Source organism: Mus musculus, chromosome 19 (assembly GCF_000001635.26).
Source record: "Mus musculus strain C57BL/6J chromosome 19, GRCm38.p6 C57BL/6J".
Lineage (NCBI taxonomy): Eukaryota > Metazoa > Chordata > Mammalia > Rodentia > Muridae > Mus > Mus musculus.
In genome coordinates, this window is record NC_000085.6 from 39,972,555 (window position 1) to 39,992,244 (window position 19,690).

Consider the following 19,690-nt stretch of genomic DNA (forward strand, 5'->3'; position numbering starts at 1 on the left):
GATAGGCTTAAGTCCACTGAGGCTCTGGAGAGAGATGGGGTAATGAGCATGGTGTTGCTATACCTGGCAGAGTCTAGTAACTGGATGACAGCAGGAGAATGATGTTTAGCAACAGGGATTCTGGACAGCTCAGAGGTCTACCTGAGAAGCTGGGAAAAGAAGTAACATGTTAGTGTTAGTAAGTTGACTGGCTAAAAGAAAAAGCAAAGGAACTGCTTGCAAACTTGGGTTTAGGCAAATGGGGGAAGCAAAGGAAATAGAAGCTCCCAACTTAGCTAAAAGATCCCTTCCCAATAAGGGGAAAGGACATGTTGGCACTACCAAAAAGGAATGGGTGAGAGATATACCCCTAAATATGTAACTAAGTGTTGGGGTCTTGTGAGGAAGGTAAGTTTGTCCTCTTACCACAACCATAGGGAAACACGAAGGGGAAGTGGGTCACCAAAATCCCTTCAGGCCAGAGGGTCCAATGTCTAAGTGGAAGGTGATGGGTTGCCCACATACCATGATGGCTACCCAGGGCCCCCGGCTAGTGATGGCCATGGTTGGCTTGAGAGAGCTCTGGCCTCTTCAGTTGTTTATAGTCAAGCCTAGGAGATCAGGTGGAGGGTTACCTGGGAGTGGTGTCCCTCACTCCTGCTCGATATGAGGGCAATCAACAGCCCAATGTCACTCCTTATGGCACCTAGGACATGCCCCCCTTGGACTGTGGGGTTGGGGGTAGGGCAAGCCATAGCCCAAATGACCTTGTTGACCACATCTATAGCAGGGGTCTGGTGGTCTCTGAGCCTTAAAAGACCAGGAGTCCTAGGTAGTAGCTGAGGCCTGTTGGACAGCTTTTACCTGTATGTGCTATTTTTGTTTTTTAGGGCTTTCACATATCTCTCATGGTACACCTTGAAGGCCAGCACCAAGACTTCTACCTGTGGAGTTAGGGGCTCCTTATTCAACCACCTAAGTTTAGCTTTTATGCCAGGGTCCAGATTAGTGTATTGTAATAAAGCCTTTGTGAAGCATTCTAAAAATTGAGATGGGTTTTTTTGCTTGTCCTGGACAACCTCTTGGAGTTTTTCAAAATTTGCTGGCTTTAGGGCTGCCTTTCTTAGGCTGGCCAAATGGCAAATTATAAATCTATCTCTGGCTAAAATACCACCTGAAAAATTATAATTCCATTGAGGATCCTGGTCAGGTACTGACTCAGATCCAATTGGATATGCTCTATCAGTTTGATGAATTTCATCTGCATGCTTTCTTGCTTCTTGCCAAACTTTCCTGTGTCCATCAGGAAGTAAATTATTAGGAAGGATCATATGTATATCATGGAAAGTCAAGCTACAAGATTTAGTAATATACTGGAACTCTTTAATAAAGGCAGAGGTGTTAGAGGTATAGGAAGCCAGTCTGCTTTCTATTTGAGAATGTTCACTGAGCAAGAAAGGAACATGTACTCTGACAAGGCTGTCTACCCCAGCAACTTCCCTTAGAGGAAGTGCCAATGCTAGGTCATGTGTCCCTGGGGATTTTGCTGTGGCCTTAGAGTACATGATAGGAGGGATAAAGGTCAGTCCCATTGCAAGGTGATTGGAGCAACTGGCAGTTTACACAGGAAGAGGGGAGAGGTCTGGAGATGTTAAGCTAGTAGCCTCTGGGGTATCCTGGTTAGAAGGAGAAATTGGGCAGCAATTTGGGTTTTCAGTGGTGTGGAAACATGTCTGTGGCAGAAGAGAGGTAGTTCATTAGTTGTATCAAGAGTTGTAGCATCATCTAGTGGAGGTTGTGTTAGTTTCATTGCTAAGAAAATTTGGCTGGAGAACAAGAGGAGCACATGGAGGGACTGGAGTGAAGATAAATGAATGCTTGGACATAGGGAACCTCTTTCTATTTAGCAGACCACTGGCAGTATGTACATATATCTGGGGCCTCGTACCAGTTAGTGTATGCTACCTGGTTGGTGGCTCAGTGTCTGAAATCTATGGGTTTCAGGTTAGTTGAGACTGTTATGATAGGAGAGTGGCTCGCATATGGATAAATCAAATACCATGCCAAAGCAGTTCCATGTGGCAGAGGTTTATTGTGGAGAATAGGGCAAACAGGGTAGTGAAAAAGAGGGGTGGGGAGAGATAGAAATGGCAGAGGGGTCTGCCTTTTATTTGGATAGTGGAATAGCTGCTTGAAGTTAAAGGTGGGCAGTGAGCCAAGTGGATTCTGGGAATGTATAACAGTTTCCAGGGCTACAAATGTTCAAGTCACTGTCACCAAGTGTGATTTCAATGAGTTCAGAGCTGATTCTGATACCAACAGGGGCTGCTGCTCTTCCTATGGGGTTGCCTTCCTCTACAACAAACCTCAACTGATAAAAGAATTTTGAAATAATTCCATGTCTCTTATCAGATCACCACAGACCAAGGATAGATTTCAATAACAACAAAAACAACAGAAAAAAACAAATATCCATGAAAACCGAACAAATTTCTACTCAATGGTCAGGGAAGAAATAAAGAAATCAAAAACTTCCTGAAATTCAATGAAAGTGATGGCACAGCATACTGAAACTTATGGGACACGATGAAAGCAGTGCTAAGAGGAAAATTCATAGCACTAAAAGACCAGGGAATGACATTGGAGAAATCTTACACTAGCAACTTAACAGTACACCTGAGAGCTCTAGAACAAAAAAGGGCACACACAGCCAAGAGGAGTATTAGGCAGGAAATAGTCAAACTCAAGGCTGAAATCAACCAAGTTGAAACAAAAAGAACTATACAAAGAATCAACAAAACCAAAACTGGTTCTTTGAGAGAATCAACAAGATAGATAACCCCCTAGCCACACTAACTAAAGGGCCCAGATGCAATAACTAAATTAACTAAATCAGAAATGAAAAGGGAGATATAACAACAGGAACTGAGCAAATTAAAAAAAAAAATCAGATTCTAATACAAAAGCACACACTCAACTGGAAAATATAGATGAAATGGATGATATTCTAGACAGACACCACCTATCAAAGTTAAGACCTATCTAAACAGTGTTTTTCTGTATTTCTTTAAGAAATTTGCTTCCTCTTTAAAGACTTTACCTGTTTGCCTGTGTTTCTCTGTATTTCTCAGTGAGTTATTTCTATCCACTTTAAAGGACTCTATTATTTTCATGAAATAGGATTTTGAGTCAGCATCTGCATTTTCAGGTGTGATGGTGTATTCAGGTTTGCCATTGTGAGAGAACTGTGTTCTGATGTTGCCAAAAAATATTGGCATCTGTTGCTTGTGGTCTTGTGTTTGCCGCTCATTATCTAGTTATCTCTGGTGTTAGCTGGCCTTGGTGTCTTTGTCTGAAGCCTGCCTCCTGCCTCCTGTATCCCTGGGTTGCTACATGTCTACTGGGAGGCAGTGGCACTGGCTGTAGCAGATATCCTGGGAGACCTTCAGGCTGTGTGGTCTTCAGAGGTGCAAACCTTTATTTATTATTATTTATTCTTATATTTATTTATTATTATTTATTCTTTATTTCTCTCTCCTCTTCCTGCTCTGTGCCTTCCAGCATCCACTAATCTACTAATATTCCATTGTAATATTCCAAATACATATCCACAGGTGGGGCCATATGTGGTGATTTTTTCTGTGTCTCCTTTATTTCATTTTTTGTGACAATTACTACTTCCATTAACACTGTAAGTAAAACTACATTAGAATGAAAGTAAAGCACTTTATCAAATATAGAGACCATGTTTTCTTTATCCATTCATCAGAAGATGTACACTTAAGTCACTTGCATACCTGATCTACAGTGAAAAAATCTACAGTGAAAAGAGCTACAATAAACAGAGGAGGGCATAGTGTCTCCAATATGCAAATAGTACTACATCCCCCAGAAAAACTGGTAGACAAAAAAGCATTTTAAAAAGGAGAGATCACAATATCCTAAGTCCAAAAGGGATGAATTAATGCATGACACAAGCCTACTTAAATATCTAAGGGCATGTCCTTTTGTGTCTGGATTACCACATTCAGATGATATTTTCTAGTACTATCAGTTTGCTTGCAAAATTCATGATATCCTTGCTTTTAATAGCCAAACAATATTCCATTGTGTAATTGAGCCACATTGTATTCATTCTTTGGTTGTGGGACATAAGGTTTATTTCCAGTTTTGTCTATTAGGAAAGAGACTGTTATGAGCATAGTGGAACACATATCCTTTTGGTATAATGGAGCAACTTTGGGTATACTCCCAGAAGTAGTATACTAGGTCTTTAGGTAGAACTACTTCCAGATTTCTGGGAGAATGTAATATTGATTTCCAGAATAGTTGTACAAGTTTGCAATCCCACCAGCAATTGGATGTGTGTCATCTTTCTCACATACATTGGATGTACTAACTGATAAGTGGATATTAGCCATAAAATACAGAATACCCATGATATACCTCAAAGACTCAAAGAAGTTAAAAGGAAGGCTCAAATAAGAGTGCTTTAATCTTACTTAGAAGGGGGAACAAAACAGTCATGGGAGTCAGATAGAGGAAGGAAGGGACTTCTTTGGGATCAGGAGAGGAGGAATGGGGGATCTTATCAGGTATGAGAAGAGACAGTAGAGAGTCCCAAAGGACAAGGAGAAGGAATCGAAATCTGCAGCTGTAGGGAATGGTGGTGGAGAATCTTTAGGCAGTCCCTGAGACCTAGGATGAGAGAAGTTCCTAGGAGTGAAAATGGGAGACCTTAGCTGATATGAATAACAATGAGGACATGGAACCTGAAAAGACCATGTCCTATAACCAGGCAGGATGACCAGTAGATGAATAAGGATATCAACTCCACCAGAAAACTTTCTAAGCAAATTGCATCCTGTCTAAAATAAATGTATGGACAAATACAGAGCAGAGACTGAAGGAATGGCCCATCAATAACTGGCTCAAATTGAGACTTATCCCAAAGGCAAGCACAAACATCTGACACCGTTAATGATCATGCTATGCTTATAGATAGAAGTCCAACAGTACTGTTTTCTGAGAGGCTCTACCCAGAAGTTGAATGAAACAGATGCAGATACCCACAACCAAACTTTGGATGGAGAACAGGGACCCTTATGTAAGAGTTGAGGGACTAATTGTAGGTCCTGTAAATGATAGGAACTCCACAGTAAGACTAACTATGTAAACTAACCTGAAACCCTGGCAACTTTCAGAGATTGATCCTGCAACCAAATAGCATACACAGACTGGACTGAAGCCTGGGACACATACATAGCAGATGGCCTCCTTGTCCTGCCTCAATGGAAGAGAATGAGCCTAATTTTACAGATATTTGAAAGAACAAGATGGAGGAATACATGGAAATCTAGGCCCTCAGAGGCAAAGGGAAGGAGCATTTGGGTAGAAGGACTCTGTGATAAGAGACCAGTAGAACAGCATTTGAAATGTAATTAAATAAATAAAAAATTATAAAAATAACAAAAGAGATCTATAGACAACTAAGGAGTGCTGAGAGTGGGAGAAAGAGCATTCCCCATGGAAGAGTTCACAAACTGGTTAGCAAATATTAAATGATCAACCCAGAAACATATAGAAAAGGCAATATTATATAAAATTAGCAAATGATATTAGATATTAAGAAGTATATGTGTGTGTGCTTATATACATATACACAAATATGTAAGAACCATTAATGAAGAAAGAGAAGACACAAACACATGAATATTATATATGAGTCTGAAAGCTACACTGAATTCCATCCTGGCAAAACAAGGCCACTGTTGTAATAACAACCTGAATACTCTTGGAGTCAGCAACCACTTTCTGAGTGAATTTAAGGCCCACTGTACGAGATAGAACTCATACCTAGAATTATTATTAGGGCCAAAACCCATCAATACCACAATAGAGCTAGCTACTAATACTTTGAAAAACATAGTACTTAAAAAATGCCTAAAAAGAAGTTAGTTCCATTTAAAAAAAAAAATTATACAACAGTTAACATCATGACCCAAGACTGTTCAGAATAAAGAGACTACAATATTGCAGAGTATTTAATCCTGAGTGGGACCCTTTTCACAACCTCACCTTCCAAGAGTCAGGAGTCACTGTAAAACCTGGGTCTAATTGATCATAAAAGGCAGCTTCCCTGTCTGAGCCAGTGTACATTGGGCTCAAACTTGGTGGCCACCCCCACAGCCCCCAGAAGATGCTCCATTCTCAGGTCCCTAGCACACCCAGGATCTTAGGATCAGTGGTGAGGAGAACACAAGATGTGTTTCAACACAACCAGAAATAACTGGAACAAGCAGGATCCATGGTTGCAAGAAAACCACCCGACCAGTGGCTCGAGTTCATTCCAATCAATGCCAGTCTACTTGGGTGTGAACTCGGTGGCTACCAGTCCTACAACTCCCAGAGGAGGCTCCACTCCCAGGTGCTCTAGCACTACCAGGATCTTAGGATCCCAGGAACCCAGGATCCCAGAAGCTTGGTCACACCAGGATCTCAGGGTAACAGACTCAGCTTGACTCCTGGGAACTCTGACACACCCAGAATATCAGGACCACAGGATCACAGAATCACAGGATCACAGAGAGAGCTGGACACGGAAGAGTTCTGACTTAACCAGGATTACAGTAAGGACTGTCTCCAGTCGTTTATAGCTACGGGAGGGAGCACTAGAGATAATCAGATGGTGGGAGGCAAGCATAAGAAGAGAAGCAACAGAAACAAAGGCTACTTGGCATCATTAAAACCCAATTTTCCCACCATGCAAAGTCCTGGATACAACATCACAACAGAAAGCAAGAGTCGGATCTAAAGTCACTTCTCATGATGATGATGGAGGACTTAAGAAAAACATAAATAACTCCCTTTAAAAAATACAGGAGAATATAGGTAAACAGGTAAAAACCCTTAAAGAGGAAACAAAAAATTCCTTAAATAATTATAGGAAAGCACAATCAAACAGGCAAAGGAAATGAAAAAAACCATCCAAGATCTAAAAAAGCAAATAGAAACAATAGAGAAATCACAAAGAGGGACAACCCTGAGATAGAAAACCTGGGAAAGAGATTAGGAGTCATAGATGCAAACATCATCAACAGAATACAAGAGATAGAAGAGAGAATTTCAGGAGCAGAAGATACCTTAGAAAACATTGGCACAACAGTCAAAGAAAATGAAAAATTCCCAAAGATCATAACCTAAAATCCAGAAAATCTAGGACACAATAGGAAAACCAAACCTAAGGATAATAGATATAGAAGAAAGTGATGATTCCCACCTAAAAGGGCCAGCAAACATCTTCAACAAAATTATAGAACAAAACTTATCTAACCTAAAGAAAAAGATGCACATGAACATACAAGAAGTCTACAAAATTGCAAATCAACTCATCCAGAAAGGAAATTTTTCCTGCCACATAATAATCAAAACACCAAAAGCACTAAACAAAGTAAGAATTTTAAAAGTATTAAGAGAAAAATGTCAAGTAACATATTAAGGCAGACCTATCAGAATTACACCAGACTTCTCACCAGAGATGATAAAAACAAGAACATCATGAGCAGATGTCATACACATGCTAAAAGAACATAAATGCCAGCCCAGACTACAATAACCAGCAAAACTCTCAGCTATGGAGAAACAAAGATTTTTCATGACAAAACCAAATTTACACAATATCTTTCTACAAATCCAGCCCCACAAAGGATAATAGATGGAAAACACCAACACAAAGAGGGAAACTATGTGATAGAAAAAGAAATAAAGTAATCTTTCAACAAATCCAAAAGAAGATGTGCACACAAACATAATGCCAACTCTAACAACAACAACAAGAAAACTGTGAGCAACAGCCACTTTTCCTTAATATCTCTTAACATAAATGGACTCAATTCTCCTATAAAAAGACATAGTCTAACAGACTGAATACATAAACAGGACCTAGCATTTTGCTGCATACAGGAAATTAATCCCAGTGACAAAGACAGACAATACCTCTCAGAGTAAAAGGTTGAAATACAATTTTCCAAGCAAATAGTGCCAAGAAACAAGCTGGAGTAGCCATTTTAATAGCAAATAAAATCGACTTTCAACCACAAGTTATCAAAAAGGATAAGGAACTCTCAATTCTGAACATCAATGCGCCAAGTGCAAGGGCACCCACATTTATAAAAGAAACTTTACTAAATCTCAAAGCACACATCCCACTTCACACAACAGGAGTGAGAGACTTTAACACCCCACTCTCACCAATGGACAGATCATGGAAACAAAAACTAAACATAAACACAGTGAAACTCACAGAAGTTATGAACCAAATGGATCTAACAGATATTTATAAAACATTTCATCCTAAAGCAAAAGAACATACTTTCTTCTCAGCACGTCTGGGAACCATCTCCAAAATTGACCATATAAATGGCCACAAAACAGGCCTCAACAGATATAAGAATATTGAAATAATCCCATGCACCCTGTAGGATCACCATGGACTAAGGGTGGTCTTAAATTCCAACAAAAGCAATGAAAATCACACATACACATGGACAGTGAACAACACTCAACTCAATGATAACTTGGTCCAGGAAGAAAGAAAGAAAGAAATTAAAGACTTTTTAAAATTTATTGAGAATGAAGACAGTTCGTACCAAAACTTGTTAGATACATAGAAAGAAGTGGTAAGAGGAAAACTCATAGCTCTGAGTGCCTCCAAAAAGAAACTGGACAGAGCTTACACTAGCAGCTTAACAGCACACCAGAAAGTTCTAGAACAAAAGGAAGCAAATAGACCCAAGAGGAGTGGATGGCATAAAATAATAAAACTCCGGGCTGAAATCAAGCAAATAGAAACAAAAGGAACTATACAAAGAATCAACAAAACCAGAATCTGATTCTTTGAGAAATCAACAACATAGATAAACCCTTAGCCAGACTAACCAGAGGATACAGACTCAGTATCCAAATTAATAAAATTAGAAATGAAAAGGGGATTAATTAGGGAAGCAGAAAACCCGGCCTGATCAGGGTCACAAGTCCCTTCCAGTCCACACCAGCACCGGGGTTCTTTGTGCACAGAGTCTCCAGACACCCGCAAGGTCCCCCACAGGACTATCCATGGGATCTTAAGACCTCTGGTGAGTGGAACACAACTTCTGCCAGGAGGCAGGTTCAAACAACAGATATCTGGGCACCTTCCCTATAAGAGGAGAGCTTGCCTGCAGAGAGTACTCTGACCAATAAAACTAAGGAGAGAGATAGTCTCCAAGGTCTGCTGATAGAGGGTAACATAATCACCTGAGGAACAAGCTCTAACCAGAGACAACTATAAAAACTAGCTCCAGAGATGACCAGATGGCAAAAGGCAAACGTAAGAATCCTACTAAGAGAAATCAAGACCAATCACCATCATCAGAACGCAGCACTCCCACCCCACGTAGTCCTGGGCACCCCAACAATCCCAAAAAGATAGTCCCAGATTTAAAAGCATATCTCATGATGATGATAGAGGACATCAAAAAGGACTTTAATAACTTACTTAAAGAAATACAGGAAAACACTGTTAAACAGGTAGAAGACCTTAAAGAGGAAACACAAAAATCCCTTAAAGAATTGCAAGAAAACACGACCAAACAGGTGATGGAATTGAATAAAACCATCCAAGACATAAAAAGGGAAGTAGACACAATAAAGAAAACCCAAATTGAGGCAACACTGGAAATAGAAACCCTAGGAAAGAAATCTGGAACCATAGATTCGAGCAACAGCAACAGAATACAGGAGATGGAAGAGAGAATCTCAGGGGCAGAAGGTTCCATAGAGAATCGGCACAACAATCAAAGAAAATACAAAATGCAAAATGATCCTAAATCAAAATATCCAGGAAATCCAGGATACAATGAGAAGACCAAACCTACGGATAATAGGAGTAGATGAGAATGAAGACTTTCAACTTAAAGGGCCAGCAAATATCTTCAACAAAATTATAGAAGAAAACTTCCCAAACTTAAAAAGAGATGTCCATGAACATACAAGAAGAATAGAGAACTCCAAATAGACTGGACCAGAAAAGAAATTCCTCCCGACACATAATAATCAGAACAACAAATGCACTAAATAAACAGAGAATATTAAAAACAGTAAGGGAGAAATGTCAAGTAACATATAAAGGCAGGCCTATCAGAATTACACCAGACTTTTCACCAGAGACTATGAAAGCCAGAAGAGCCTGGACAGATGTTATACAGACACTAAGAGAACACAAATGCCACCCCAGGCTACTAGACGCGGCCAAACTCTCAATTACCATAGATGGAGAAACCAAAATATTCCACAACAAAACCTAATTCACACATTATCTTTCCACAAATCCAGCCCTTCAAAGGATAATAACAGAAAACAAACAATACAAGGATGGAAATCACGCCCTAGAAAAAGCAAGAAAGTAATCCCTCAACAAATCAAAAAGAAGACAGCCACAAGAACAGAATGCCAGCTCTAACAACAAAAATAAAAGGAAGCAACAATTACTTTTCCATAACATCTCTTAACATCAATGGACTTAATTCCCCAATAAAAAGACATAGACTAACAGACTGGCCACACAAACAGGACCCAACATTCTGCTGCTTACAGGAAACCCATCTGAGGAGAAAAGACAGACACTACCTCAGAGTAAAAGGCTGGAAAACAATTTTCCAAGCAAATGGTCTGAAGAAACAAGCTGGAGTATCCATTCAAATATCAAATAAAAACAACTTCCAACACAAAGTTATCAAAAAAAACGAGGGACACTTCATACTCATCAAAGGTAAAATCCTCTAAGAGCAACTCTCAATTCTGAATATCTATGCTCCAAATGCAAGGGCAGCCACATTCATTAAAGACACTTTAGTAAAGCTGAAAGCACACATTGCACCTCACACAATAATAGTGGGAGACTTCAACACACCACTTTCATCAATGGACAGATCATGGAAACAGAAACTGAACAGGGACACAGTGAAACTAACAGAAGTTATGGAACAAATGGACTTAACAGATATCTACAAAATATTTTATCCCAAAACAAAAGCATATACCTTCTTCTCAGCACCTCACGGGACCTTCTCCAAAATTGACCATATAATTGGTCAAAAAACAGGCCTCAACAGATACAAAAATATTGAAATTGTCCCATGCATCCTATCAGACCACCATGGCCTAAGGCTGATCTTCAATAACAACATAAATGATGGAAAGCCAACATTCACGTGGAAACTGAACAACACTCTTCTCAATAATACCTTGGCCAAGGAAGGAATAAAGAAAGAAATTAAAGACTTTTTAGAATTTAATGAAAATGAAGCCACAACATACCCAAACTTATGAGACACAATGAAAGCATTTCTAAGAGGGAAACTCATAGCTCTGAGTGCCTCCAAAAAGAAACTAGAGAGAAAACACACTAGCAGCTTGACAACACACCTAAAAGCTCTAGAAAAAAAGGAAGAAAATTCACCCAAGAGGAGTAGATGGCAGGAAATAATCAAACTCGGGGCAAAATCAACCAAGTGGAAACAAGAAGAACTATTCAAAGAATCAACCAAACGAGGAGCTGGTTCTTTGAGAAAATCAACAAGATAAATAAACTCTTAGCTAGACTCACTAGAGGGCACAGGGACAGCATCCTAATTAACAAAATCAGAAATGAAAAGGGAGACATAACAACAGATCCTGAAGAAATCCAAAACACCATCAGATCCCTCTACAAAAGCCTATACTCAACAAAACTGGAAAACCTGGATGAAATGAACAAATTTCTAGACAGATACCAGGTACCAAAGTTAAATCAGGATCAAGTTAATGATCTAAACAGTCCCATATCCCCTAAAGAAAGAGAAGCAGTCATTAATAGTCTCCCGGCCAAAAAAAGTCCAGGACCAGATGGGTGTAGTGCAGAGTTCTATCAGACCTTCAAAGAAGATCTAATTCCAATTCTGCACAAACTGTTCCACAAAATAGAATTACAAGGTACTCTACCCAATTCATTCTATGAAGCCACAATTATTTTGATACCTAAACCACAGAAAGATCAAACAAAGATAGAGAACTTTAGACCGATTTCCCTTATGAATATCGATGCAAAAATACTCAATAAAATTCACGCTAACCGAATCCAAGAACACATTAAAACAATCATCCATCCTGACCAAGTAGGTTTTATTCCAGGGATGCAGGGATGGTTTAATATACGGAAATCCGTCAACGTAATCCATTATATAAACAAACTCAAAGACAAAAACCACATGAACATCTCCTTAGATGCGGAAAAAGCATTCGACAAGATCCAACACCCATTCATGATAAAAGTCTTGGAAAGATCAGAAATTCAAGGCCCATACCTAAACATGATTAAAAACAATCTACAGCAAACCTGTAGCCAACATCAAAGTAAATGGTGAGAAGCTGGAAGCAATCACTCTAAAATCAGGGACTAGACAAGGCTGCCCACTTTCTCCCTACCTATTCAACATTGTAATTGAAGTCCTAGCCAGAGCAATTTGACAACAAAAGGAGATCAAAGGGATACAAACTGAAAAAGAAGAAATCAAAATATCACTTTTTGCAGATGATATGATAGTATATATAAGTGACCCTAAAAATTCCACCAGAGAACACCTAAACCTGATAAACAGCTTCGGTGAAGTAGCTGGATATAAAATTAACTCATACAAGCCAATGGCCTTTCTTTACACAAAGAATAAACAGGCTGAGAAAGAAATTAGGGAAACAACACCCTTCTCAATAGTCACAAATAATATAAAATATCTCGGTGTGACTCCAATTAAGAAGTGGAAGATCTGTATGATAAGAACTTTAAGTCTCTGAAATAAGAAATTTAAGATCTCAGAAGATAGAAAAAACTCCCATTCTCATGGATTGGGAGGATCAACATTGTAAAAATGGCTATCTTGCCAAAAGGAATCTACAGATTCAGTGCAATCCCCATCAAAATTCCAACTCAATTCTTCAGCGAATTAGGAAGAGCAATCTGCAAATTCATCTGGAATAACAAAAAACCTAGGATAGCAAAAACTCTTCTCAAGGAAAAAAGAAACTCTGGTGGAATCACCATGCCTGACCTAAAGCTTTACTACAGAGAAATTGTGATACAAACTGCATGGTACTGGTATAGTGACAGACAAGTAGACCAATGGAATAGAATTGAAAACCCAGAAATGAACCCACACACCTATGGTCACTTGATCTTCGACAAGGGAGCTAAAACCATCCAGTGGAAGAAAGACAGAATTTCAACAAATGGTGCTGGCATAACTGGTGGTTATAGTGTAGAAGAATGCGAATTGATCCATTCCTATCTCCTTGTAATAAGGTCAAATCTAAGTGGATCAAGGAACTCCACATAAAACCAAAGACACTGAAATTTATAGAGGAGAAAGTGGGGAAAAGCCTTGAAGATTTGGGCACAGGGGAAAAATTCCTGAATAGAACAGTAATGTCTTGTGCTGTAAGATTGAGAATTAATAAATGGGACCTCATGAAACTGCAAAGCTTCTGTAAGGCAAAAGACACCATCAATAAGACAAAAAGGCCACCAACAGATTGGGAAAGGATCTTTACCTATCCTAAATCAGATAGGGGACTAATATCCAATATATATAAAGAACTCAAGAGGGTGGACTCCAGAAAATCAAATAACCACATTAAAAAATGGGGCTCAGAACTAAATAAAGAATTCTCACCTGAGGAATACCGAATGGCTGAGAAGCACCTGAAAAAATGTTCAGCATCCTTAATCATCAGAGAAATGCAAATCAAAACAACCCTGAGATTCCATCTCACACCAGTCAGAATGACTATGATCAAAAATTCAGGTGACAGCAGATGCTGGCAAGGATGTGGAGAAAAAGGAAGAATCCTCCATTGTTGGTGGGATTGCAAGCTTGTACAACCACTCTGGAAATCAGTCTGACGGTTCCTCAGAAAACTGGACATAGTACTACTGGAGGATCCCACAATACCTCTTCTGGGCATATATCCAGAAGATGTTCCAACTGGTAAGAAGGACACATGCTCCACTATGTTCACAGAAGCCTTATTTATAATAGCCAGAAGCTGGAAAGGACCCAGATGCCCCTCAACAGAGGAATGGATACAAAAATTGTGGTACATTTACACAAAGGAGTACTACTCAGCTATTAAAAAGAATGAATTTATGAAACTCCTAGGCAAATGGTTGGCCCTGGAGGGCATCATCGTGAGTGAGGTAACACAATCACAAAAGAACTCAAATGATATGTACTCACTGATATGTGGATATTAGCCCAGAAACTTAGTATACCCGAGATATGAGATACAATTTTCAAAACTCATGAAACTGAAGAAGAACGAAGACCAAAGTGTGGACACTTTGCCCCTTCTTAGAATTTGGAACAAAATACTCATGGAAAGAGTTACAGAGACAAAGTTTGGAGCTGAGACAAAAGGATGGACCATCTAGAGACTGCCATATCCAGGGATCCATCCCATAATCAGCCTCCAAACGATGACACCATTGCACACAATAGCAAGAGTTTGCTGAAAGGACCCTGATATAGCTGTCTCTTGTGAGACCAGGCCAGGGCCTAGCAAAAACATAAGTGGATGTTCACAGTCAGCTATTGGATGGATTACAGGGCCCCCAATGGAGGAGCTAGAGAAAGTATCCAAGGAGCTAAAGAAATCTGCAACCCTATAGGTGCAACAACATTATGAACTAACCAGTACCCCGGAACTCTTGACTCTAGCTGCATATGTATCAAAAGATTGCCTAGTCGGCCATCACTGGAAAGAGAGGCCCATTGGACATGCAAACTTTATATGCCCCAGTACAGGGAAATGCCAGGGCCAAAAAGTGGGAAGGGGTGGGTAGGGGATAGTGGGGGAGGGTATGGGGACTTTTGGGATAGCATTGGAAATGTAATTGAGGAAAATACCTAATAAAAAAATATTTAAAAAAAAAGAAATGAAAAGGGAGATATAACAATGGAAACTGGAGAAATTCAAAAGATCATCAGATCCTACTACAAAAGTTTACACTCAACTAAACTGGAAAATCTGTATGAAATGGATAACTTTACAACACATACAAGTTGCCAAAGTTAAAACAGGATCAGATAAAGCATCTACACAGTCCCATAACCCCTAAATAAATAGAAGCAGGCATTAAAAGTTTCCCAACTTAAAGAAGCCCAGGACCAGATGTATTTGTGCAGAGTTCTATCAGACCTATAAAGGAGACCTAATTCAAATACTCTTCAAATTATTCAAGAAAATAGAAACAGAAGGTACACTAGCCAAGTCATTCTATGAAGCAACTATTACACTTATACCTAAACCACACAAAGTCCAGTCGAAGAAAAAGAACTTCAGACCAATCTCCCTTATGAACATTGATTTAAAAACACTCAATAAAATTCTTGCCAAACGAATCCAAGAACATATCATTCAACATGATCAAGTAGGCTTCATTCCAAGGATGCAGGTATTGTTCAATATATGGAAATGCATCAACATAATCCACTACATAAATAAACTCAAAGGGGAAAAAAACACATGATCAATTCATTAGATGATGAAAAGGCATTTGACAAAATTCAACATCCCATCATATTAACAGTCTTGGAAAGATAACCAATTCAAGACCCATATATAAACATAGTAAAAGCAATATACATCAAACCAGTAGCCAACATCAAAATGAATGAAGAGAAACTTGAAGCAATTCCACTAAAATCAGGGACAAGACAAGGCTGCAAACTCTCTCCCTATCTATTCAACATAGTACTTGAAGTTCTAGCTAGGGCAATTAGACAACAAAAGGAGATCAAAGGGATATAAATTGGAAGGAAGAAGACAAAATATCACTCTTTGCAGATGATATGATAGTATACATATGTGACCCTAAAAATTCCACCAGATTTTATGATAAACAGCTTCAGTGCAGTAGCTGGATATAAAAATAACTCAAACAAATCAGTGGCCTTTCTCTACACAAAAAGAACAGGCTGAGAAAGAAATTAGGGAAAAAACACCCTTCACAACAGTCACAAATAATATAAAATACCTTGGTGTGACTCTAACTAAGGAACTGAAAGATCAGTATGATAAGAACTTCAAGTCGCTGAATAAAGAAATTAACGATCTCAGAAGATGGAAAGATCTCTCATACACATGGATTGGCATGACTAATACTGTAAAAATGTCTATCTTACTGAAAGCAATCTACAGATTCAATGCAATCCCCATCAAAATTCCAGCTCAATTCTTTGTAGAGTTAGAAAACACAATTTGCAAATTCATTTGGAATTTAAAAAAAATTATAGCATAAACTACTCTCAAAAATGAAAGAACTTCAGGGGGAAACACCATGCTGGACCTCAAGCTTAATCATAGAGCAATAGTTTAAAAAAAATACTTCATGGTATTGGTATAAAGATAGGCAGGAAGATCAATGGAAGAGAAATGAAGACCCAGAAATTAACCCACACATCTATGGTCACTTGACCTTTGACAAAGGTGCTAAAAGTATCCAGTGGAAAAAAGACAGCATTTTTTAACAAATGGCGCTGGTTCAACTGGCAGTCAGCATGTGGGAGAATGCAAATCAGACAATTCTTATCCTCTTGTACAAAGATCAAGTCCAAGTGGATCAAGAACCTCCAAATAGAACAACATAAACTGAGACTTATAGAGGAGAAAGTAGGAAAGAGCCTCAAACAAATGGGCACAAAGAAGTAAGAGCACAGATTAGTGAAATCAAAATGTGATGTATGAAATTCAAGGAATTAACAAAGACATATTGGAAAGGTTCTCCTCTCTAAGGGATTTATTTCCTGCATTATAGGAATGGATCAGCCAACAGAAAAAAAAAAAGGATAAACTGAGAATAAACAACCATTCTTCCATGTGTAAAATGATGCTGCTGTTAAATAACTATACAGCACTTACTTATCGAAAAACTAAGTTCTGTGAATTTGGGGAAATATAGGGCAATGTGCATCACAACAAATTACTGTTTACTGTGTTGTAGACTGGCAAAAAGCCCGTATCACAAAGTTCAACAAGTTATAAAAGCAAACTTTTCTGAACTCCATGCAATAAAAACAGTGATAACCTTATTTGCCAGATCTTTGTTTATTTTGTTTGATATTGATTAAAGTTGTTTTTGAAGCATAGGGCAAAGTCAATAAATATGTTGGATACAAGCAAATGGAATGTTACTGTGCAGGAAAACAACAGTAGGCTCAAGGCCTTCCATACCATTTCTCTCTGCTTTCATCAAGGTTATGAATCTATAAATCCCAGTTTCTCATGCTCAAATGGAAATAATCATTCTTTAAAAAGAAAGTCAATCACACATAAAAGAGTAAATGAGTGAAAATTGCCAGAACTGCCTCAGGAATCTGATGTCAATGTTTTCTATGGTATCTTCTGCACCTGAGATTCTCTTCTATCATTTGTATTGTTGGTGATTCTTGCATCTATGACCACTGATATCCTTCTTAGGTTTTCTATCTGCAGGATTGTCTCCCTTTGTGATTTCTTTATTGTTTCTCTGTGCATTTTTAGATCCTGGATGGTTTTGTTCAATTCCTTGACCTGTTTGGTTGTATTTTCCTGTAATTCTTTAAGGAGTTTTTGTGTTTCCTCTTTAACGGTTCTACATGTTTACCTGTGTTCTCCTGTATTTTTTTTAAGGGATTTACTTATGTCCTTCTTAAAGTCCTCTATCATCATCATGAGATGTGATTTTAAATCAGAGTCTTTCTTTTCTGGTGTGTTGGGGTATCCAGGGGTTACTGTGCTGGGTGAACTGTGTTCTGATAATGCCAAGTAGCCTTGGTTTCTGTTGCTTATGTTCTTTCCCTTACCTCTTGTCATCTGGTTATCTCTGCTGTTAGCTGGTCTTGTTCTCTCTGACTGTGGCTTTCACTTCTCTGCAAGCCTCTTGTCAGTACTCCTGGGAGATCAGTTCTCTCCTGGATGAATTTGGGTATGAAGATCTATAGCACAGGGTCAGCTCCAGAGTGCAGACAGAAACCAGAATGATCCTGTCCCCAGATGTTCCTTGGTTGCTGTGTCCTGATGGCTCTCAGTGGGTCCCTCATGGGCAAGTAATTTGAGCAGAAGTGTTGGTCTTACCTGTGCTCTCACATGTGTCAGCACTCCTGAAAGATACGCACTCTCCCAGTGGTATTTGTGTATGGAGTGTTGTGGCACAGGATCAGCTTCCAGTGCAGATGGAAACCAGAAAGATTGTGTGATAACATCTTTACAGAGGAGCCTTTGATTGAACAATGTCATTACCACTTAAATAATACAAGTCATTCTTCTAGTGATGAAGTTCCTTTGATAACTTAAGCCAGGCATTCAATTCTGCAAACCTTGGTCTTTTATAGGAAATGGTTTTGATCCTTAAACAGAAAAAAAAAAAAAAAAAGCAAAGAGCCGGAGATGTTTCAAAGTCTAGAAAGTACACTACTCCAAATGTGTTTATATATTGTCTTCTGCTCAGACATGGAAATCCAGGCTAACTTCTGAAATACAGGGACATGGAGAATCTTAAAAATTTGAGAATCTGTGGTAAATTCAAAGGCAGTACCAGAAACCATGAGATAATCACATTGAATCCTAAGTTTGTCCAGCTATGAGCTCTTAGAAACTGGCAGATTTTATGATATGTTAAACTGTTACATATAGAAAATACAGTAATTTTAACCTTCCACCATTGGGTTCCACAGTAGTAAAAGCCACACAGGTTTCTCTATATTGCAACAACATTTGTTTTTTTACTTAAAAATTTGTGCCTAATATATGAGAATTTTTGCTTAGTTATATAGCTCCAAGCATAAATTATGTAGTTGTAAGGAATCACTAGGCAGAATGTATGTCCAACTGCTTGTTTTGCTAGAACCACTTTAAATACACAGTTAAATATAGAAATAGTAATGTATGCATATATTGCTACTCATGGAGGAAACAGAATATGAACATTAAGTTTGAGGCTAGCCTGAACTTCATAGGGAGACAAACAAAAAAAAATCAATAAAACATAAGTCTTACATGAACACAAACCTGAGAATAGAGACTTTTGAAGAATTTCCATTTATTTAAAAGTTAACTAAATTGAGTGTGTCTCTAGGGAAGTCAGATGGTACACCCATTGTTTCAATTGAACAACTCTCTATACTTAATGTAGAGAACAACAGCAGTAGACACACTTACATGGAGAACTCAACCCTACACAAAGCACTACAGAAAATGTGGAAAGCTGACAGATGCAGAAAGAGTTTTACCCAAGATAGAGAACAATTGGTTATACAATTTCAAATGATCAGTCCTGAAAAATACCAAACAATCACCATTATACAGATTTAGCATGCTATACTTATATTTTTAGAAATATATATGTGCATAGAAATATGTATATAACAACTGTTAAAGGGAAAAAAGGTCATGGATTATTGAGAAAATAAAGAATTATAAATAGGAGAGTTTTGGGATGAGAAAATGAAAGAAAAAAGACACAATGATACTATAAATCTCATAAAATAATTTTTAAAGATTAAAGTATTTTCAAGAAATAAATATTGATATTGTAAAGATTTCTTTTAATGTTCATATTTATCAGCAATATTGGTCATACACAACTCAAGAAATTAAGGCAAAG